Genomic DNA, 25,113 nt, shown 5'->3' with positions numbered 1-25,113 from the left:
CTGATCTCAAAACCAACAATAATAGCAAGGTGCCATTTTTCCTAGAGGCAACTGTCAACAGAAGCCATATGGAAAACCTAGACTTATTTCCTCACCTGTCTGTAAGGAGGTCGCATTACCCTTCCCTAGCTGGACCAGACAAAGAAAGACTGCTAAAGCTCAAGGTTTAAGTAGGATCCAGGGTCTCACATCATATTACTCAAAATGTTCAGGTTTTAATAAAAAAATCTTTCATTATTCTAAGAAACAAGAAAACTTCTAATTATTAAAAAAAATGACAATTAATAGAAGCTGAAGCTTAGGTAAAATAGATAGTAGAATTATCTCAAAAGGATTTAATAGCAGTCATCATAAAAATGCTTCTGTGAACAATTATGAACATTCTTCAAATAAATGAAAAAAACAGAAGAATCAAATGAGAAGCATAACACTGAAAAAAATATAATAACTTAAATTTTAAAAAACTCACTGAGTGGGCTCAAAATCAGAATGCAGAAAACAAAAATGAGTCAGTGAACTTGATGCTAAAACAATAGAAATCATACAATAAGAATGACATTGGAAGCAAAAATATGAGTAAATACAGTAAGCTTTTCTTCTTTTCTTGAGTTTCCTAAATTATATTTGGCAGATGAAGCAAAAATCATAAGAAGTGTCAAATGAATCCAAAGTAAAAATATGAGTAAATACAGTAAGTTTGCTTTCTCTTGAGTTTTCTAAATTATATTTAGCAGATGAAGCAAAAACCACAAAATATGTCTAATACAGTTCTAAATGTACATAGGGGACATTTTTACACAATTCTATTATAAGTGGCAGAAGTTAAGGGCATGTAATGGGAGATAAGGTTTCTGTATATCATGTGAACTGGAAATATGGTGAAAACAGAAGACTGTGATAAGTCATGCATAGATAATATAATGCCTACAGCAATCACCATAAAAGTTATATAAAAAGATACATTAAAATGCTTTGGTAATTTAAAACAAAATTCTGAGGCATGTTTGATTAACTCATAGAAAGGTTAAAGAAAGCAGTAAAATGAAAACAAAGGGAACAAAGAGAAAGTATATACCAATATAGGTTGTATTCTGACCTTGAGACATCTCCAACAAATTTAAAAGAATTGAAATCCTACTAAATTGTTATCTGATCACAATTCAACCAAATTATAAATCAATAACAGAAAAATTACTAAAAGCCTCCAAATACCTGGAAAGGCACTCTGAAATAATCCATAGGCAAAGTGGAAGTCTCAAGGCAAATAAAACATATATCCAACTGAATACAAATGAAAATATAACATATCAAGTTTTCTTGGGCACAGCTAAAGAAGTGCTGCAATAGAATTTATACCATTAAATGCTTACTTTAGAAAAGAGAAGAAGCCTTAAAAACAATATTCTCAGTTTCCACCTCAAGAAATTAGAGAAAACAGAGCAAAAATCAACCCAAAGAAGGGAGCAGGAATGAAACAATAAACACTGATATTCACGAAGTTTAAACAAAGAAAAATAGAGAAAATTAATAAGCAATCAAACAAACAAAATCTTGGTTATTTGAAATGGTTGATGTAATTGTCAAATCTATAGTAAGAGAGAGAAAGAAAAAGAGAAGGCAGAAGTCACTAATATTAAAAAGAAAACAGTGGATATAACTGCAGAACACAAAGGTATCCAATGAAATAGTAATGGATTATTAAGAAAAACTCTAAAACCATAAATTTTACAATTGAAGTGAAATGGACAAAATGGAAAAAAGTAGAAAAAGACACCTCACCCAATATAAAACAAGTCATTTAAATAGTTCGATAACTATTAAAATAACTTGAATTCATAATTTCAAACTTCACATAAACAAAATTATCAGGCCCAAGTGATTTTACTGAAGAATTATACTAATCACTAAAAGAAGAATTAATACCAATACTCTATCATCTCTTCCAAAACATGTAAGAAGAAAGAGCTTATCAAACTCATTTTATGAAACTGGTATCATCCCAAAATTAAAACTGGGTAAAAGTAGTATTAAAAACACCAACACCAACATCTCTTATGAATAGCAATACAAAAATTTTTGACAAAATATAATCAAATACAATTGAGCTATATGTTTTTGTTCCAGATATGTAAGACTATCTCAATATTTAAAAATTTAAAAAATCTACAATATCAATTAGCCAAGCAAGAACAATCATGTGATATATCACTTAATGCAGAAAACACATAAGGCAAAATTTAATACCTATTTGTGTTAAAAATTTCACAAATCCAGGAATGGAAGATAATTTTCTAAACTTAGTAAGGAGCACCTCTACGAAATCTCAAGTAATTTAATACTTAATAGCAAAAGAACTAATACTTTCTCCCTAAGACTGTCCAAAAGGCAAGGCTTTCTACTCTAACTTCTGTTATTCAAAAATAGTCCTGGAAGTTCCAGGTAGTTCAATAAAGAAGGAAAATTAATGATACACACTTTGAGAAGGAAGAAATAAAAGTATCCTTATTTCCAGATGATTTAAAGTTCCATGTAAAAAGGTCCAAGGAATCGTAAAAGACACCTAGAATTAATAAGTGATTTTAGGAAGATCTCAGTATACAAAATCAAAATTAAGAGTCAATTGTACTTCTATTCACTATCAACAAGCGTGTAGAAATTGAAATTTAAAATAATAATACAATACTATCTACAGTGTTAAAAAAGAAAAAAGGTATAAATTTAACAAAACACATATAAGACTTGTATTCTGAAGGCTACAAAATATTGATGAAATAAGTCAAAGAATATCTAAATAAATAGACACACCCTGCTCATAGGTTAGAAGACTTCACCAGTAAAGATATCAATTCTCTTCAATTTGATATACAAGTCCAAGTAATTCCTGTAAAAATACTGGCATGAATTGTTTATAGTTATAGATGAGTTACTCTGAAATTTATAAGGAAAGGCAAATGAACTGGAATAGCTAAAGTAATTATAGGAAAAGAGGAAGAAATTAGGAGAACTCTATTTACCTGATTTCAAGGTTTATGATACAAAGGAAGTAATTATGACTGAAGTATTGGTGGAAAAATAGTCACATAGGTAAGCAGAGCAATAGAATGCCTACAAATAGCCCCACACAAGTGTGGCCAACTGGCATTTGCAAAAGTGTGAAAAAGTTCAATTTTGGAAGAATAGTTTTGTTAACAAATGGTGTTGGAGCAATTGTACATCCATAAGCACACAAATGAACCTTGCCCTAAACCTTACACTTTAGATAAAATTTAACTCAAATGGATCATATATTTTAATGTAAAATGTAAACTATGAGGTCTTTTAAAGATAACAGAGAACAAAATATCATTGGGACCTAGGATTTGTTGAAGAGCTGTTAGGCATAAAACCAAATCCACCATCCATCAGAAGAAAAACTGAAAAATTGGATTTCATGAAAATTAAAGATGCGCTGTGAAAGACCCTGTTAAGATGATGAAAGGATAAGTTACAGACTAGGAGAAAATATTTGCAAACAACTTAATCCAACAGAGGACCAGTATCTAGAAAATATAAAGAACTCTCAACATTCAACAGTAAAGCAAATGAAACAATCTGGCTGGAAATGGGCCAAAGACATGAAGAGATGCTTCAGTGAAAAGGGTATGTGGTTGTCAAATAAGCACATGAAAATATGTTTGACACCTGTTATTAGAGAAGTGCAAAGTAAGACAAGTTATCACTACATGCTTATTACAGCATCTAAAATAAAGCGTAGTAAAATCCCTCATGCTGGAGAACATCGGGAGAGACTAGGTCTTTCATACATATTTAGTGGGAAGGTAGTGTTACAGTCAATCTGGGGGAAAAAATGGCAATCTCTAAGAACACTAAATTTGCGATTACAGTGTCATCTAACAATTCCAATTCCAGATGTTTATCTCAAATATGTGAAAATATATGTTCACATAGAATCCCATGGATAAATGCTTACAGCAGCATTCATTTGTTTTTTGTTTGTTTGAGATAGGGTCTCACTCTGCTCACTGTTGCCCAGGCTGGAGTGCAGTGGTACAATCTTGGCTCACTGTAGCCTTAACCTCCTGGGCACAGGTGATACTCCCACCTTAGCTTTTTGAGTACCTAGGACTTCAGGTGTGCACCACCATGCCTGATTAATATTTTATATTTTGTAGAGATAGTTTCTCACTACATTGCCTAGGTAGGTCTTGAACTTAAGCAATCTTCCTGCCTCAGCCTCCCAAGATACTAGGATTACAGACATGAGCCACCACAACTGACAAATAGTTTTATTTGTAATAGCTCAAAACTAGGAACAATGTAAATGTCCTTCAGTGGGGGAAAGGTTAAAATATTGTACAGCTGTACCATTAAATACTATTCTGCAATAAAAAAGAATGAATCTATGAAAGAACTGGGATGGATCTTAAGGACATTACACTGTGTGAAAAAAGGCTCAAAAGATTACATATTTTATTATTCCATCTATATATATAAAAATCTAAAAATGTTCAAATTGTAGAGATAGAGAAAAAATTAGTGATTTCCAGGGATTTAGTATAATGGGGAAAGTGGGCCTTTAAATGAATAGCATAAAGAAGGCCTTTCTGTGATATAATTTTTCAGTATCTTGATTGTTGTGGTGATTACACAAATCTACACACATAGTGAATTGACATGGAACTATATACACATGTTATACCAATGTCAGTTATCTGGCTTTGATACTGTGCTGTAATAATATACAATATAACCACAGAGGAAACCGAGTGAAGACTACATAAGACCTCTGCAATGTATTTGGTACTTTCTATGAATCAATAATTATTTCAAAATAAAACATTTAAAATAGAGTGAAGATTTGGAGTAATATGTCACTTTTTGACTCAAGGAATTATGTTTAATTCTGTAAGTGGAGATGAAGTAGAAAGAAACAATTATCCAGAGTTTTATTCATATTCTATTTCGTTCAATAACATTGGAATTACTTAGCAATGGCAGGGATGGCACTTTGAACTTTTCTTTCATTGTGACTCTGTACTCACAGAACCTTGCTGTGCACAAGCCAGAAAATCTAACAACTGTCCTATCACCGTCTAGGGGCTGCTAAGCATCCCTTCTCCTAGGCTATTAACTTACACACATTTCTAACATACACACATGGGAAGGAAAGAAAATCTATACCAGGGCAGAGCAGGAGTAGATGATGGTAGTGATCCACTAATATCAAACAAGTGTTTTTATTATGCATTAAAAAGTGCTGGAAGCAATTATGGAAAACAAGTCATACTAAGTGTTTCAAATTTGTATATCAGTTCAGAGAATCACAAAGCAAGACAACCGATATGAAATGAAGCTGTGTCTGTCCTGAGTGAAAAAGAATCAATGCAATACATGAGAAAAAGTGTGTCATTGTTTTCTGGTTTTATAAATATTTATTTATTTAAGTACTGACTTTGGAACCTGGGCCGAGGTTTTGAATTTCTGCTCCACCATACATTTTTCTCTCAATTCTCTGAAATTAGAAATTCAAATGCTTACTGTGAAACTTAATTGTAATTTTTAACAATCCTATATTGACCCTGCTGCAAAAATAGGTGATAATCCAGTTTAGTGGGTTTTCTATTTTTAAATTGTAAAATAACAAAAATTGTATGTGTATATTACCTTTGAAAAATACTAAAACACACAAAAAGTAATTATAAACTTCATAATATTTTATTTTTAATGGTTGGTAGTAGTAGAATGTCTTCTTGGAGCCATTCGGTGTAACTCTTAGAAGTAACCACAATGGAACATTTTGTGTTACCTATGTTGTTTCACATTTTACAGGAATATGTGATTTCAAATAAAGAGTTACTAGAATTCTGTTTAAAAATACCCACTAAATGGTAGTCCTTAATACAGATTCTTCAAAAGTTATGCTACTATTCCCATGAAGACTCACTCTAAAATTTATAATATTTGAATAAGATTAATAATATGTATGTATAATCTTGTATTTTAAATAAACATCCTTATCAATTTTTATCATATAGATATGAATTGATACATGCTTTTTAAATTTACTTTTTGTTCAGTTAATAATAACTTACCCTTTTCCTAGTGTGCATATATCTACCTATTTGATTTCAATGGCTATATAATTTTTAATAATAGATACAACAAATTTTATGTAACAATTCTTCTTTTGATGGGCATTCAGCTTCTTTGTAAGTCATGCTAATAGGGTTTAATAAACATTCTAATACATTACTGTCACAGAATCCTTAGGGTGTCATGTTTCTGGTTGGAAATCTCTGTGGCCAGTGGTGTCTTTGCCTAGGTTTTGCTTGGGCCCATTGGGCTCATTCCACTCACTCAGCCCAGCAGGAACACTCGGCTGGCGCTACTAGCCTGTATCCCACACCTGCCAAGGGAAAGCCAAGTGTAGAGTGGTAAGGGGTGTGTGAGTGAGCATGGGGTCCAGGCACTGCACATAGCCAGGTGTGCTGGCTGCGGTGAGGTGGACACCTTCAGGTGTCTGTTCCTGCAAAGCTGCTGCTAGACCAGGCATATGGCAAGCTGCTTCCACTGTGGGTAGAGGAGAACATGGTGGCACAAGGGGGCTTGCAGATGCCAGGCACCGTAGAGCCCCAAAGAGAGTATCACAGCTCTGGCTTGGGGAGCTTTTACATTTAACCTCCCTGAAGGGCCAGAGCTGTTCTTTCCTTCACACTTCTCTCCTTCTTGTCACTTACAACATGGCAAGTGAAGGTGGGGGACGGGGGATGTTCAACCCTGTTTGTGTTGCGGTGCTTTCATTCCTGCCATTCAGCGGGTCCCAAGTTCTTATTCCGTGTCCAGGAAGAATGAGGTATGCGGACAACTGGAGGGTGAAAAAGGCAGAAAGGAGCTTCACTGAGCAACAAAACAGCTCTTAGGAGACCTGAAGTGGGTAGATACTATCTGCAGACCACAGGTTGTCCCAACTAGTGTCCAGCTCTCAGCAGAGGGGAGATCCATGGGTAGTTCCTTTCCACAGGCAAGTCGTCCTGAAAAGTTGAGGAGACCTCAAGTGAGTAACTCCTTCCTGCAGCTGGTAGTATCAAAGTCTGGGTGATTCTGGCTGAATCCAGGGTTTTTACCGGCTCTGAAGGGAAGAAGTACCTACTGATTGGTCCATGGGCAGCCATGGACCAATCTGGAAAAAGCACTGTAAGTTCTCACTCCAGGCTGTGGATTCCACCCAGAACTGGAAGCCTGGCCCCCAGGCTTCAGGCTGTCCCTGGCTTGAAGGTGGGGTTTCACTGGAGACCTGCCTCTTCCTGCCCAGGAACCTGTCTGCCTCACACCATCAACATGCCTTCCACAGTGCCCAGGCTGTTCCTGCTGAGAGGTTCCTATAGGTCCATGCTGAGCTGCCCTCAGCACCCCTCACCAGCCTCCCTTCTGTGCTCATTGGCACCCAAAGTCTGGAGGGGCCTCAGGCAGCAGGGGACTTGCTTGTCAGCACTGCCCTGGGTACACACGCACAACTTGACAGGTTGCAACAGCGCCCAGACTTGGCTACGACTTTGCTCCACAATCGGAGCTGGCTCCAGGGTTGGGAGAAGCTAGGGAGCGGGAGCAGGCACTTCTCAGCCTGCATGGAAAGGGAGGGCTTCCTGGGCTCCAAAAAGCACAGGTATGCCCAAGTCTGGAGCCACAGCTAGGTTGCTGTAGCTGTGCCCAGAAGGACAAGTCTCTTGCCCCACTGACTCGGAAGTGGATGAGGCTCCTGCCTGTTCCTAGCCCCCACTAGCTCCCTGAGTGCACAGCCCCAGCCTTGTCTCCCCTGCTGTAGGTGGCATCTTCACAACAGCCACTCCAGAACGGTTGCTGCTGCCATCATTACCACCACAAATGCAGTGTGGCTGAGTCTTCAAACATTATTTTGAATTTTCTATCTATTCAAGTGGCATGAAAATTATTTCCACATGTTTTAGCATGAAAATTATTTTCACATATTCTAGATCTCACAAAAAATGCTATCCACGTGCCATGCTTTAGAAATGATTTTAAAAATAGTTAAAGTTACAAAAGAGAAAAAATACGTCATTAATAGGTTGAAGACTGCCTGTAATAATAACTCTTTTAAAGGAATTAAGGAATTAACTTGTTTCACATTAAATGAACAACAAACCAGAAACTAAATTAATTTAGTAATGTTTTGGTGAACAATGAATGGAAGAATACATTCCTAATACTTATAAATAAATTTGTTTTTCATCAAAAATTCATATCATATTGAGTATCAAATCCAGGAGTCATTTTCATTTAACAGAAGAAAGCCATTTTTATCTTTTATTATTGGATATTGATGCAAATGTGATATGGAAATAAATTAACCAATATAGTCTCATTTTCAGATGGCATTTTTATAGCAAAACAAATGGTATCAGCTAAGAAACAGTAAAAAAAATCTATCATTTTTGGTTATAGAAGATAATAACTTAATGGTTTACAGTGCAATGACCATAACAACTTAGAAAATATAATAAAATTAATCATTTATAAGAATTATTGGGATTTAAGTGGTATAATATGTAACACCACTCTTTTCTCCACCTGAGTTTCTAATCAGATATAAAACAAATGCATGAAATAGAGATAAAGATAACAACCATCTTTATCACTGACAAGCAGATGTTAAATAATGTACTGAATCTGCAGGAAATTAGCTTTCTTAATACTGAACCCAAGAATTAAGTAGATTTAAAACCTGTAATAGTGCTGAATCTATGCAGGCCTCCTGTAAAACATATAGTGTGGAGGACCGTGGCAAAACATAACATCTTTATGGCAGATTTATTCCCAAGAAGCAGTGAGGTCTAGGATAATTGCACCAGATTTCTTCTTACAAAATTATTAGTCTGATTAAATTACTCTTCCTCAAGTAAGCTTAAGGAATAGAGAGAGTAAATAAGTAAAATACTAGCAGATCTTCTTCCACTTGGAAGTAAACATTAGAAAGTGGGGTAGAAGCAATCCAAATCAATAATAAACAAGTGTAAGAACACAACCAATGCAGTTGTATAGGTTACATATGAAGATAGAAGGCTGAGAGGAAAAATAAATGATTGAATTAAACGTTGAGAATTACCTAGTGTTTCTACAGGAAAACAATTATTTTAAAGATATTGCATCTCCACAAATATATAATAGGACATTGCATTCCGTTAGGTCTGTTGCATGTCTGATTTATTCCGCCATCACAGAAGAATTACTTTTCTGCCTCTTCTGGTACCAGCGACTTTTCTGCGTCTTCTGGAATTGGCTGCGAAGAACTTCAAATCTGGCTCCAGTTCATCACCCAAGATATGAAATATAATCATAAGGCATTTTTGTAACATGTTCTTCAATTTTGAATTATTTTACCATTCAGATTTGGAAGTTGCAGGAAATAGTATATGTTAATAGAAGTATCATCATTTAAAAATATGTGCATATACATTTATCTCTCTCTACCTTACTGTAATATACATATATTATACATACACATATATTATACGTATAATATATATTATATACATATATAATGTTCCATACATATATACATATATGTGTGTGTATATATATCAATACTAACATATATATATATCAATACATACATATATATAATGCTCAATTCCACATTTCACTTGAATGATTAGAGTCTCATGTTTGAGTATAAGAAGCCAATTAGAGTTATACTAATCAATGAAGTGAGTGTCTTTTGATAGTTAAAATTATTGATGGAAAGTTCAAGATAACTATAACTTCAGCTCATCAAAATCTAAAAATACTGAGAAATAAATGCATCTGATTGCATTAGAGCCTTACTTCATTGACTGAGTGTGGAAAAGAAAGCAATCAATGCTAAGATCCTTACCATAGTCGTGGGAGTTCTTGAGTATTCTGCATCCAACTTGGGAAATATATCTAATTAAAGGAAGTTTACTTTAACGATTTGCCTTAGGATCACAATTAGGAGAGACCTCTAGGGACTGTGGTTTCTACTTAGGATCCTTCAATTTGACTATACTGTTACATCATATTGGAAATTGATGAAAGCTTAATGAAAAAGATATATTGCCTACCTTACTGAATCAGTTCCTTTCAAAACTACATTTTCCTTCTTACATGTTTAAGTGTACATCTCCATTTTAAAAGGAAAAGTTTACAAATACTTCTATTTGTGGATGTACTATGCCTTTTTCATTTTAATTTATGACAGATGGCAGCTGTCTTTAATGGCTGATGTAAAGATAAATGATTGCCTAGAGGTTCATTTTTATTCAAAAAATTTTGACAGCCAACTATGCAGGTTGATTTTTCATATGAAAGGGACCTCAGAACACTGATTCTAACTCATGTTTCTAAAAGTAATGTATATTATATAGTAGGAATTTATAGGCTAATAGAATAAAAACCCTGTGCTGATGAGCTTATAAAATTACTCCTGGTGGGCCCCATCTGCTGGTATTCAAACCCTTTGCAATCTACTCTCTGTGAGTGTGGACTGCATCTACTGACTTGCTTCTAACAAACAGAATAATGGCAAAAGAGATGGAATGTCACTTCCAAGATTAGGTTATTAAAGACTGACTTCTGTCTTGTCTGCACTCACACACTGGATTTTCTCAGATTGTCTACATGGAAGTAGCCCACTTGGCAAAGGACTGAGGGTGTCCTCCAGGTAATGACCACTGAGGAACTTAGGTCCTTTAACAGCCCACAAATAACTGATTCTTACGTACAACCACATGAGTGAGTGAGCTTTGAAATCAGATCATTCTCCTGTTGAGCCTTGAGATGACTACAGCCCTACTGGACAAATTGATTGTAGCTTTGGGGTCTACCTGAGAAAGAGGAACAAGAAAAGCTGAGCCTGGATTTATGAGCCACATAATCTGTGAAAAATAAATGCTGCCTAAACCATTATGCTTTTGAGTAATCTGTTAGGCAGCAATAGATAACAAACACAAATATACATGCCTATAGTGTTTAAAATAGATGACATTGCTCCATAGAAAAACCAGCAATGAAGTAAAATGATATTATTACCAAAAATTTCTCAAAATTATTTGAGTTCAAGCAGCATCTTATAATATATGTTGGTGCTACTATAACAAAATATCACAAATGGAGTGGCTTAAACAATTTGTTTTTCTCATTTCTAGAGGTTGGCAGTCCAAGATAAAAGTGCTAGCAAGGCAAGATTCTTGGTGGGAATCCTTTTCCTAGTTTACTGACAATTGTCTTTCTGCTGTGTTCTCTCTTGGAGTAAAGAGAGCAAGCTAGGTTCCTGGCCTCTTTTTATAGGGTCTTTTCCATACTCATGACCTAATTCCTTCCAAAAGTTCCATCTCCAAATCCCATCACATTTAGATTAGGGTTCCAACATGTGAAAGTTGTCATAAACAAAATGAAGTCACTCATGTTCAGAACAAAACAAAAGGAAAGAAAACGCTGAAAAATGGAGCCAGGGAAAGCTATGAAGAGAGGGTTCTCATGCTTATATGCCTGATAACAAACTTACCACAAAGGACTGCAAATACCACAAGCCAGCACAACTGTCATTGCAACTTTACATAAAAAATTATTTTGTGAAGACATTGGCTCAGCAACTGTCTGTCTAATCTTGAAATGGCATCATTCATGTTATTGACACTTGCAGCCAAAGATAATCATTTCAAAACACGCAATCCTCTTATTTTTCCTTTAAAACCCCTAATCTTCCTTTACCTCCCTAAATCTGCACATACTTTACTATGGCACATATATTCCCATTGTGACGCCCTATTACAAAATAAGTATCTTTTTCTTGTGGAGATCCTCTCTCTGTTTGATACTTAGATTAACAAACGTGAACACTGGCAAAGCAGAAACATTTAGTCCATTGCAAGCAGCCAAAGTAAATATCAAATATATTAAATTTCAACTTATTAGGCTTATATATATTATAACTCACAAGTTTATGTAGTATCTATGTATGTATGGTACACACACACACACACACACAGACACTGTCTTCAAAACTTTTGCCTTACAATATTCTTAACATAGGGTAAAGTTATGTCTTCTATCATTGTGTTCTGTTTTGTCTTGGTTTCTGTTGCGCGTTTTAAATCTTTTGCCTTTATATATACATGCTTTAGAATTGTCTGTCAATATCTATAAAATATATCCCTGAGATTTTTATTTTACTGATTTGCTAGATCAAGTTAGCAAAATGTAATATTTTAACAATATTGAGTCTTACAATCAATAAACACTGAGTATCTCTTCATTATTTAGATCTACATTGAGTTCCTTCATCAGAGTTTATAACTTTTTGCCTGTAGATCTTACACGTATTTTGTTAGACTTACATCAGCGTATTTTTGGTGGTATTTTAAATGCTATTATGTTTTCAATTTAATTTCAAATATCAAACCTTAATTGCTGGTAATGTAAAATTGGCTTTGTTATATTAACTTTGTATTCTATAATTTTGCTACATTCACTTAAACTCCAGAACCAGTTTTTTTCTGTTCTTTGTTTAATACTCATGTTATTTACCAATAAAAACAGTTTTATTTCTTCTACTCCATCTGTATAGCTTTCATTTGCTTTAGCTTTATTTCACTACCATTGACCTCCAGAATGATATTGTATACAAGTGGTAAGAGATGTTGTTTTAAATCTTAGAGAAAAAACATAGTTTCTCACCATTAAATATGATGACAGCTATAAGTTTTGTGGTTGCCCTTTATCAAGTTGAGGAAGTTCCCCTGTATTCCTAGTTTGATAAGAGATTTTATGAAGAATAGGTGTATTTTGTCACATACTTTTTCGTCATCTGTTTACATGATCATCTGATTTTTCTTTTTTAGCCTGTGATGTGATGGATTACATTAATTGATTTTTCGAGTGTTGAATCAACCTGCATACATGGAATAAATCCCACTTGGTCCTAGTATGTAATTCTTTTCAATATATGAATGGATTCAATTTGCAAATATTCTGTTGATAATTTTTGTATCTATGTTCACATGAGACATACTGGTTTGCAGTTTTTATGTCTTATAATTTTTTATCTGGATTTATTATAAATGTGATGCTGTCCTCATAGAATACGTTTTCAAATGTTCCCTCTTCTACATGTTTTGGAACAGATTAGGGAGAGCTGGTATTATTGTTGCCTTTAATGTTGGTTATAATGTACTAATGAAACCATCTGGACTGATGCTATTTACCTATTTATTCATTCATTCATTTATTCATTCATATTTATTACTGTTGCCGATATTTTCTTTTGAAGACTATTATTAATAGTCTTAAGAGATATTATTAAGAATATTATTAAAAGATTAATTATTAATTCAATCTCTTTTTTATAGATAGACCTATTCAGATTATCTACTTCTTCTTGTGAATTTTGACTTGGTACCTCTCAAAGAATGGTCTCATTTCATCTACTTTATTAATTTTGTAGGCAAGAAATTGTTCAGTGCTTTTCTTTAGCATTCTTTTAGTATCTACGGGATTACTAGTGATGACCTCTCTTTCATTTCTGATGTTTATACATTTGTGTGTTTCCTCTTATATTAGTCTGCTCAGGTTGCTATAACAAAATATCATGGACTGGGTGGCTTAACTGAAATTTATTTTCTCACAATTCTGGAGTCTGGAAGTTCAAAATAAAGTGTCAATAGAATTTGCCTCTTGTGAGGCCTCTCTTCCTGAATTGCACATAACTGCCTTATTGCTGTCTTTTTCTTCTGTGCACCTGCAGAGAGAGAGGTGAGAGCTAGAGAGAGAGAGAGAGAGAGAGGGAGAGAGATCGGGTTTTTCTGCCTTTTCTTACAAGGACACAAGTCCTATAATGATTAGGAACCCACCTTTATGATCTTATTTAACTTTAATTACATTTTTAAAGGCTCTGTTTCCAAATAGAGTCACATTGGTGGTTTGGACTTCAACATGTGAATCTGGAGGGGGCACACCATTTTTTAAATTAACCTTATTAGAAATTTAATTTATCAATCATTTTGATCTTTTTAAAGAACGAACTTTTTTGGTTTTGTTGGTTTTGTCTATTGATTTCCTTTTTTCAAATTCATTAATTTATTTTCTAAGTTTTATTGGCTTCCTGTTTTAGAATAAATTTCTTCTTCCTTCTCTAATTTACTAAGGGGAATAGTAAGATTATTGATTTTAGATCTTTCTTCCTTTCTAATATCTACATTCAATGCTAAAAATTTCCCTGTTAGTAATGCTGCCAATGCATTCCACATATTCTAATAGGTTCTAATTTCATTTTCATATAGTTGAAAATATTTAAAAATTTTTCTTAAGATTTGTTTTTCAACACATTTTTAGAAGTGTTTTGTCTAATATCAGGACATTTCAACATTTTCTAGCTCTCTTTTCATTATTGATTTCTAGGTTAATTCTGTTGTGATCTGAGACAGCATTTTCCATGACTCCTGCCTTAGTCCATTCAGGCTACTGTAACAAAATATTATAGACTGAATGATTTATAACCAACAAACATTTATTTCTTACAATTCTGGAGGCTGTGAAGTCCAAGACCAAGGCACTGACCACCGATTGTATGTCTGATGAGGGCCCGTTCCTTATAAAGGGAGCCTTCTTCCTGCATCTTCATGTGTAGGAAAGGCAAGGAGTCTTCCTTGGGCCTCTTTATGAAGTCCCTAATCCCACTGATGAAGGTTCAGCTCTCATGATCTAATAACTTGCCAAAGGCCCCACTTCTAATAATATCATCTTAGTTTTAGGATTTCAGTAGATGAATCATGGGTGAATACAAACATTCACACCATAGCAACTTCTTTTCTTTTAAATTTAAGGTGTGTTTTATAGCACAAGATATAATTTATCTTGGTAAAAGCTTCATGGGATCTTCAAAAAGTACATATTAGGTTGTTGTTGGATAAATTATTCTATGAATGCCAATTAGATCATGTGGATTGATAGTCCTGTTCAGGTCAACTATATCGTTACTGATTTTTGCCTGCTTGAACTATCAGTTACTAAAATTGAAGTGTTAAAGTATCAAATAAGAGTGAATTTTTCTACTTTTTTCTTGGAATACTGTTTCTGTCTCATTTATTTTGACAATCTCATATCAGGTCATACACATTTAGTGTTGCTATGTCTTTTTGGAAAATTGACTTGTAAAAATTCTGTAATGACCCTATTTGTCACTGATAATCTTCTTTGTCATGCAATTAATATACCTACTTCCCATTTCTTCTGATACTGTTAGCATGGGTCTATCTTCCTTCTTCCAGAGAGAAGACCATGAAAAGACACAGTGAAAAGAAGGCCATCTGCTAGCCAGTGAGAAAGGCCTCAGAAGAAACCAACTCTGCCCACAACTTGATCTTGGGCTTTTAGACTCCACAACTGTGATAAAGTAAATTTCTATTGTTTAAGCCACCCAGCCTTTGATATTTGTTACATCAGCCTTAGCAAAGGAATACATCCAATAAGATTATTTTAAATATTGTAGACCTTTAAAAATATACATTAAAAATAATAACCAAATTTAAAATTATTAGTAGAATTCTTCTCTAATTTTAATAATATTTTTTTTTGCAACCTGTTAAAACATTATTGTATCCAACTTTTCAAACTTTATATTGGTTTACTTTTAATTTACCATAGTACTAGTCATTTATCACAGCCCAAATATTTTTTAAATAAAATACAAGATGTACAATTTTTCTGTATTTCTTTTCAAAAAATAACTTTCTGTCAAATTCTTAAATAAAATGTATATTGTGTCTAAAATCATTTAAAATGATAATGAAGCTGCTCCCATTTTATGATGTTTGTTGCTCACCCTGAGTTAGCTAAGAATAATTATGAGCTTTTCTGCTCATGTCTTATAATTTAAAGATTATATGAGAATTTATACACTAATAGGAATTTTTATCAGTCTACATATTAAGCTCTATCTTTAGTGCAGGAAAAACGTTATTTTACAGGGTTACTCATACAACACGGTATTTATTCCAAGTGCCTTTTCTTTCACATAGTCTTTCATTTACTCTTGAATTTGATATTTTTGCATAACTGACTTAGGCTGTTAGTGCTCTATGATTCCAATATTTGCTTAATCTTGTTTTGGTGATAATTATTCAAACTTTACTCCTATTTGTAATCTGTTTTTGTTGTCTCTTTATTTTGCCAATAGCCTCATTTGCCTTTTTTACCTACTTTCATTGAAGTATCATCTGAATGCCAAATATTTCTAATTTTTCAAATCTCATCATTATATTATTTTTAATATAAAAGACGTATTTTGATCCTCTAAGCCCTGTTCTCACTTTCATTCTGCCTTACAAGGGTTTCTATGAGTGTTCTACTCTGTCTTTATAGATATTCAATTACATGTGGTGAGTTTTTTTAATTGGGTCCACTAGACAGGCAATATATATTTTTTAATTTTTTTTTTTTTTTAAGTTTTAGATTTAGAGGGTACATGTGCAAGTTTGTTACACAGATATATTGCATGATGGTGAAGTTTGAGCTTCTAGTATACCCATCACCCAAATAGTAAACATTGTACCCATGGGAAATGTTTTAACCCATCGCCTTCTTCTCTCCTCCCTTCGTTTGTGGTCCCCAGTGCCCATAATTTCCATCTTTATGTTCACAAATACCAATTGTTTAGTTTTTCACTTATAAGTGAGCGTACATGGCATTTGGTTTTCCATTTTTGAGTTATTTCACTTAAGATAATGGCCCCCAGCTTTATCCATGTTGCTGGAAAAAGCATGATATCATTCTTTTTTTATGGCTGCATAGTATCCTATGATATCTATATACCACATTCACTTTAACCAATCAACTGTTGATGGACAGTTAGGTTGATTCCATGAGATTGATTCCATGAAGTTGTGATGGTTCTCTGACAATTAGGTTGATTCCACTTTGCTATTGTAAATAGTGTTGTAATAAACATATGAGTGTAGGAGTCTTTTTTTATATAATGATTAATTTTCCTTTGGCTACATGCCCAGTAGTGGGACTGCTGGGTCAAATGGTAGTTCTGTTTTTCATTCTTTAAGATATCTCCATTTTGTTTTCTATAGAGGTTGTACTAATTTGCATTTCTACCAAGAGTGCACAAAGGTTTCCTTTTCCCTGCATCCATGACAATATTTATTGTTTGGGGACTTATCAGAATAGCCATTCTGATGGGTGTAAGATGATATCTCAATGTGGTTTTAATTTGAATTTCTCTGATGATTAGTGATGTTGAGCATTTTTTCATATGTTTGTTGGTTACTTGCATGTCTTTTGTTTTCTTCTTCTTTTTTTTTTTTTATTATACTTTAAGTTCTAGGGTACATATGCATAACGTGCAGGTTTGTTACATATGTATATCTGTGCCATGTTGGTGTGCTGCACCCATCAACTCGTCAGCACCCATCAATTCATCATTTATATCAGGTATAACTCCCCAATGCAATCCCTCCCCCCTCCCCCCTCCCCGTGATAGGCCCCAGTGTGTGATGTTCCCCTTCCCGAGTCCAAGTGAACTCATTGTTCAGTTCCCACCTATGAGTGAGAACATGCGGTGTTTGGTTTTCTCTTCTTGTGATAGTTTGCTAAGAATGATGGTTTCCAGCTGCATCCATGTCCCTACAAAGGATGCAAACTCATCCTTTTTTATGGCTGCATAGTATTCCATGGTGTATATGTGCCACATTTTCTTAATCCAGTCTGTCACTGATGGACATTTGGGTTGATTCCAAGTCTTTGCTATTGTGAATAGTGCCGCAATAAACATACGTGTGCTCACACCAGTTAGAATGGCAATCATTAAAAAATCAGGAAGCAACAGGTGTTGGAGAGGATGTGGAGAAATAGGAACACTTTTACACTGTTGGTGGGATTGTAAACTAGTTCAACCATTATGGAAAACAGTATGGCAATTCCTCAAGGATCTAGAACTAGATGTACCATATGACCCAGCCATCCCACTACTGGGTATATACCCAAAGGATTATAAATTATTCTACTACAAAGACACATGCACACGTATGTTTATTGCGGCACTCTTCTTCTTTTTTTAAAAGACAAGGTCAGCTGAGTATGGTGGCTCATGCCTATATTTTCAGCACTTTGGGAAGCTGAAGTGTGTAGATAGCTTGAGCCCAGGAATCTGAAACCAGGCTGGGCAACATGGCAAAACTCCATCTCTACAAAAAAAAAATACAAAAGGTAGCCACGCATAGTGGCATGTGCCTATAGTCCAGGCTACTTGGGAGGATAAGGCAGGAGGATTGCTTAAACCCAGGGGTTTGAGGCTGCAGTGAGACAAGATTGCACCACTGCACTCCAGCCTGGACAGCAGACCAAGACCTAGTCTCCCTTTCTCTTTCTCTCTCTCTTTTTGAAACAAGGTCTCATCCTGCTGTCCAGGCTGGAGTGCAGTGGTGCAATCTAGGCTCACTGCAGCCTCAATCTCCTGGGTTTAAGCGATCCTACCACCTCATTCTCCTGAGTACATGGGACTGTAGCTGCATGCCACTATGCCCAGCTAAATCTAAAATTTTTCTAGAGAAGAGGTCTTGCTCTTTTGGCCAAGCTGGTCTCAAACTTCTGGCCTCAAGTGATCCTATTGCCTTGGCCTCCCAAAGTGCTGGGATTACAACCATGGGCTACCACATCCAGTCATATGCTTTCTTTCAAGAATGGGATTTCTTTTTGCTTGTTGATTTGATTGAGTTCATTATAGTTTCTGTATATTCGTCTTTTGTTAGAGAAATAAGTTGCAAATATTTTCCTCCATTCTGTAAGTTGTCTGTTTACGCTGCTGATTATTTCTTTTGCTGTGCAGAAGATTTTTATTTTAATTAAGTCCTATTGTCTATTTTTTGTTTGGTTGCATTTAGTTTTGGGATCTTAGGCAGAAATTACTTATGTAAGCCAACATCCAGAAGAATTTTTCCTAGGTTCTCTTCTAGGACTTTTATGGTTTCAGGTATTGCCTTTAGATCTTTAATCCATCTTGAGTTAATTTTTGAGTGGTGAGAAATAGATATCAGTTTCATTCTCAACAGACAACATTTTAAGTTAGAAAGTCCCTTAAAAAATGGCCAGGGAGCACTGACAAACCAGATTCTATCCAAAACAAGGTCACTATATTTTAAAGTGACTATTATTTATGTCACACAAGGAGTCATAAAGCTGACAGTTGTTTAGTTGGGAGAAGAAAGGAGATGTTGAAAAGATGTAGATGTCTGAATACTGTCAGGGCTGTAATTAGGAAAAATGATATTTTTTACGTGGATGTAGCAAAGTGTAGATTGCAGATTTAATTTCAATCTACATAAAAACTGTGTTACAAAAAGATCCAATGTTTATTGATTTAAATTCCTGAGGGAATTAGTTCTCTATTATAGGTATTCAAATATAGCCAAAGTGACCTATTGCCAAAGGGCCTTTTGAAAGAGATTTCTAAGTTTTGTGGATATTTGTTTAGATGTTTTTCCCTAGTACAAGATTTCATGCAAAGGCAAAAGGAAACAGTAAGCAAAATTTGGTTTTGTAATTTATACTGGCTTACTATTTGAAAAGAGAGGCTTTCAAAATTTTATTTTCCTTTATTAAAAAACCCACATTTCTAAAATGCTAGAGTTTAATCCTAATGATGCAGTTGATGAATGCAAATTGGATTCTAAAATGATTATTCTTTCCAGTCCAATAATCATAAACAACTTTAACAACTTTCCTTTTGCTCTAGATCAAGGTGAAATATATTTAAGTCAGTTATTTAGAAAAGGCAAGCATAAAGAACAGATGTAAAGGAAAGTAATGTTGAAAAACATTGAAATTTTACTTATTAAACTGAGGCAGAGCTTTTCACCTGGGCAAAATTTCAGAATGTGTACAAAAACCTAATAATTTTTGTACTGAAAAGTAGCTTTCAGAATATTTATAAAAAGTATTAACTATGCTTTTCCTTGTTTTTAACTCATCTCATTCTAGGTTATAACTTTAAAATTGCTACTTGAATTTCTAAGTAAATCTAATAAGTATGTTATCTCTTTCTTTAAAATATAATATTACCACTAATTTTCCAGGATAAGAAGTCAAATGTTTATTGTAATAACTGATTTAAAGGAAATAATATTTATACATGTGGATTAATAAATTATTAACAAAATGTAGTTAAACCCTGTGCACTGTTCTTCCTTCAATTTAGAAAGTATTCAAATAGGGTATCTCATTTGGGTTTACCCTGTGAGATATTATTCTAGATGCTTCAGGATGATGTTCCTTTTAAGCCAATATCACAAGTCATTTAGCTATTCTAATGAATAAAGAGAAGCTTCTCTCCTTGCTCTAATTTCTACATGTATATGATTTCAAAAATGTCATGGTCGATGCTCTCATTACCCCTAGCCATGCCTGCTTATAATGAAAGCTGCCCACACAATTTTCCACTAAAGATTACAAAACTTTGATTAGATTGACTTTGAATCTACATCATTCACTTTTGTGGGTAATTAAGGCTACAATTGAACATATGTATGGTATTTTCACTTAGCTTTGAAATAGGTACATCTGTGTCCTTTTTAATTTCTCTTAAGTCCTTCATTAAAGAGTGAATTAAATTTACAGTGATAGTACAAATGCAAATATAAAAATATGATTCAATTTGACTAGATGTAGTTTCATATGTTTTCAAGTAAAACTATTATGCATGTTTTATTAGTTACTAAAGTTATTTTGACACAAAGCATACAGAGGGAGAACATTTTAGATTCACTTGTGCATTTATTCCAGGGCCACGTTTATGAATATTTATGTCTATTACTTTTTATCGATAAAGCAAAATGACAAAAATAAGTCCCCTAATCAGCAAATTAAATGTCATAAACTCCATAAACTAATAATCTGCTTTTTTTTCATAGAAGAGTCTTACAAGTAATCAATTACAAATTACATGCTATTAATGAAGAAGTTATTTAATAAATTTCAATGACAAGTGTTAGTGTACTCAGGAGTTCAAAAGGAGTATAAATTCTAACAAGGATATATAGTAAAGGTCTTAAAAGAGGTGTCTGTTATTTGCAGACACATAATATCCCTGAGGAGGAGAATCTTATATGGTTGGTCACAAGAATTTGACATCGTTGGTTGGGAGGTGGAGGGTGTTGTAAAGAGTCCTATGTATTTCTAGAGCTCCAGATAGTTTCACTAGTGAACTCTTTAATTTAACAAATAATGTATATCAAGCCATATTAAAGCTCACCATGCTATTCTAAATTCTGTATTTCTAAATACAGAAACATGTCTAAGAAGTTGTAAAATATATCTGTGAAAAATACTTTAAAATATTTGCATAAGATGAAGTATGCTTCCTTTACCTATTAAATTTTCATGTGTGAAATACGTCATTTTTCAACAATGCTAGGAGTGGCAGATGTATTTATTTTATCTCCTGAATTTGTAAAATATTCTTTCTCCTTTCTTCTTTACTTGGTATTCCAGAAAAGAGGTAACTCTCATAAATGTATGTCAGTAATGCAAGTAGCCAGAAGGTAAAGTAGGTGATTTGTATTTACTATTATCCCCTAGTTCTTAGGCTACAAACTTATGTTGGCTTTGAGAAGTTCCAGTAATAATCAGGGTGTCATACTAACTAAATAAGCCAGAAAATATCATTTAAAAAATATTTATTATGTTTTGAAGTGTGGGCACTTGAAGTATGTCCCCTAAACAAATTTAATTTTTGCTTCAAGAACCCTGCATGTAATATCTTTTTAATATATACTTTCAATATCTATCAAATTTCACATTATTTTACATTATTCCTTTGATAAATGTGTTCTTTCTTTTTAACACCTATGTTGAGCATAATTTATGTGCCATAAAATTTAACCATGTTAAGTGTAAACATCAGTGGTTTTAATAAATGTATACAGTCAGGCATTCATCACCAAAAAACAGTTTTATAATAATATCACCCCCAAATTTATCCATGCCTATTGGCAGTCAGTTGCTGCTCTCAGACCTATCCCCACAGACTTGTAGTCTTGTGTGTGTGTTTGTGAGTGTATATGTGTGTGCATGCTACATTGTTCCTTTTCTAGAAAAGTTACATAAATGGATTCATACAGCATGTAATCTTTTGTATCTGGCTTATTTTTCTGAACATTATGTTTTTAGAGAGTCATCCCTGTTTTTGTGTGCATTGATACTTAGTTTAAAATTACCTGTGAGGGCTAGGTGCAATAGTTCACACCTGTAATCCCAGCAATTTGGGAGGCTGAGGCAGGAAGATTGCTTGAGTCCAGGAGTTTGAGACCAGCCTGGGTAATATGGCGAAACCAGTCTGGTGAATGCCTGTAGTTCCACCTACTCAGGAGGTTGAGACAGGAGGATTTCTTGAGCTGGGAGGAGGAAGTTGCAGTGAGCAGAAATATTGCCACTGCACTACAGCCTGGGCAAAAGAGTGAGACCCTGTCTCAAATAAATAAATAACTTGTGAGTACATGCATACATCCTATGTTACTATTCACTAGTTAAAACATATTGTTTATTACTAGTTAAGGCTATTATGAATACTGTTGCTATGATCATTCACATATATGTCTTTTTGTAGACATATGTTTTAATTTTTTTTTTTGATATATTCTTTGGAAACAAATTATCGGGTCCTATGGTAAATGTATGCTTTGCTTTAAACAAACAGAACCACACATATGCACACTGCTAAACTACTTTATAAATGCCAGTATATTTTCTAAAGTTTCAGGACCAATTTACGTTTCCAATAGGAATGCTTCGAAATCCAATTTTTCTGTATCCTCTCTGATACCTCGTAAAATTAGTGCTCTTTATTTTCGTTATTTTAGTTGTCATTCAATGGATTTAATTTCCATTTCCTCAATCACTAATGTTTTTGAGCATCTTTTAATGTGCTTATGTGGCCTTTAAGCACCTTCTTTGGTTATGTGCCTATTTCTCTGCTATTTACTTGTTTGTGTTATCATTAATTTGTAAGAATTATTTTTATTTTTTTCAATACAAGTACTATATGAGATTTATATTTTGAAAATATTTTTCATTCAGGATGTGAATATTCATTTTCTTAATGGTCTCCTATGAAGTTCACACATTTTTAATTTTGACAAAGTACAATTTATCAAGATCTTCCTTTTCTGTTTCCAACTTTTGTGCTTAAGAAAGCTTTGCTGTAAACAAAATTTTTCTGTTTTGTTCTAGAAGTTTTATATCTTTAAATATTATAAAGATATTTACTATATTTAAAGATATATAAACAATAGCCCTATAATAAAGATATTTGTTATATTTAAAGATATATTAACAATAGCCCTATATTTAGGGATATTGTTTTTAATTATTATATTTAGGGCTATTATTTATTATAAGTGAATTATTAAATAAGTGAACAAAAGTCTCTGAAAAAAATCTGAAGGAAACAGACTTTATTCCTGTAAACAGTTTTCAAAGCAGGAAGATGCATTCTTCAGTGTAAAACAAAGCTGCATTCCAGAGAACAAAGAGAGAGTTAGAAGTTTACAGCAAAAGTTCCTTTTCAAGTTCTCAATCAGGTCTGTTTATGCAAATAAAAGCTTGAAACACTTATTTTTGATTGGTTGGCACAGCTGAGTTCTGATTGGTTGATATAGCTGAGCCTTGATGACTGGACCAGGTGACTTCTTATCGGTTGTTTTCCATGCTGGAATCAGAAGTCTCCATCACATGTTTCGAACTGGGGAATGGTAGAAGGTATTTCTGGAAGTTTATTTTGACACCTAAAAGTGCAACCGATTTGGCTTGATTGTAGAAAGGGAGGTCTTGTGATAGTTTTACACCTTTCTGAAAACAGAGTCCAGTGACTGCTCTTTCACCCAACCGTGACCATCTGTTTCTGGTTTAACTTCTAGCAGCTCAGTTTGTCATGGGGAATCCATTTTGTCTGTCAGCCAGGAGCATACTTTACCATGTATGGTGGTGTAATAGTCTAGTTGTTTGTTTTTTGCATTTGTATAACCAACTGTTCTGCCATAGTTATTAAAAATGTCATACTTTTCCTATTACATTTTCTTGGCATCTTTTTGGAAAATCAATTGTCCATATGTGTTTTGGTAAACATCTGAATCTTTACTATGTTCTATTTATCTATATGGTTCTCTTTATGCTAATACTGCAGCCTTGTTTGCCACAGAGTCCCAAAGTATCATATTCTGTTTTAAAATCATGTAGTATAAGTCTGCATTCCACTGTTTCAAAATTGTTTAGCTACTGTATATAGATAGATATAAATAACATACATATAAAATAATAAAATTTGTTTTTCAATTTCTAGATAAAATCCAGGATTTTAATATGAAATATTTAAAATTTATACATCAATTCAGGGAGAATTGCCTTCTTAACAACATTAAGTACTCCAGTACATGAAAAGGACATGTTTATTTGTTTAGATGTTCCTTACTTTCTCTTAGCAATGTTTTATAGCTTTTAATATACAGTACATGCACAGCACATCTTTCACTAACGTTTTTCTTTGTAAATAGAATATTTATAAAATTTCCTGTTTGAATTGTTTGAGAATAGTATATACTGACATAATTGTTTGCATATTAATTTGTATTCCTTGCCTTCACTAAATTTAGTAATTTCGGTGGCGCTTTTATAGACTAATTAGAGTTTTCCACATACACCATGATATTCTCTGTGAATAAAGACAGTTTTGCCTTCTCTTTTCCAACTGCATGATTTTTATTTCTTCTCTTAGATTATTATTTTTAGAGGGAAGCACAGCCTCCATTCCAATGGTGAATAGCAGTGTGAGGGTAAATTTCCTTGCCTCGTCCCAAATCCGAGCTTTTTAGTAGTTGCCCCAAAGTTTACTATATATATATATTTTATATATATATATATAAAATATATTGCTATATTTTAGCCAATGTAAGTCAATACTAACTGAAATAGATTATGATAATTATATAAATATATATAATTTATATAAATATAAATATATATTATATTTATAATTATAAATATAAATATATAATTATATAAATATATATAATTTATCATAATCTATTT

Source organism: Piliocolobus tephrosceles, chromosome 5, assembly GCF_002776525.5.
Source record: "Piliocolobus tephrosceles isolate RC106 chromosome 5, ASM277652v3, whole genome shotgun sequence".
Classification (NCBI taxonomy): Eukaryota; Metazoa; Chordata; class Mammalia; order Primates; family Cercopithecidae; genus Piliocolobus; species Piliocolobus tephrosceles.
Note: the sequence above shows the minus strand (reverse complement) of the source record.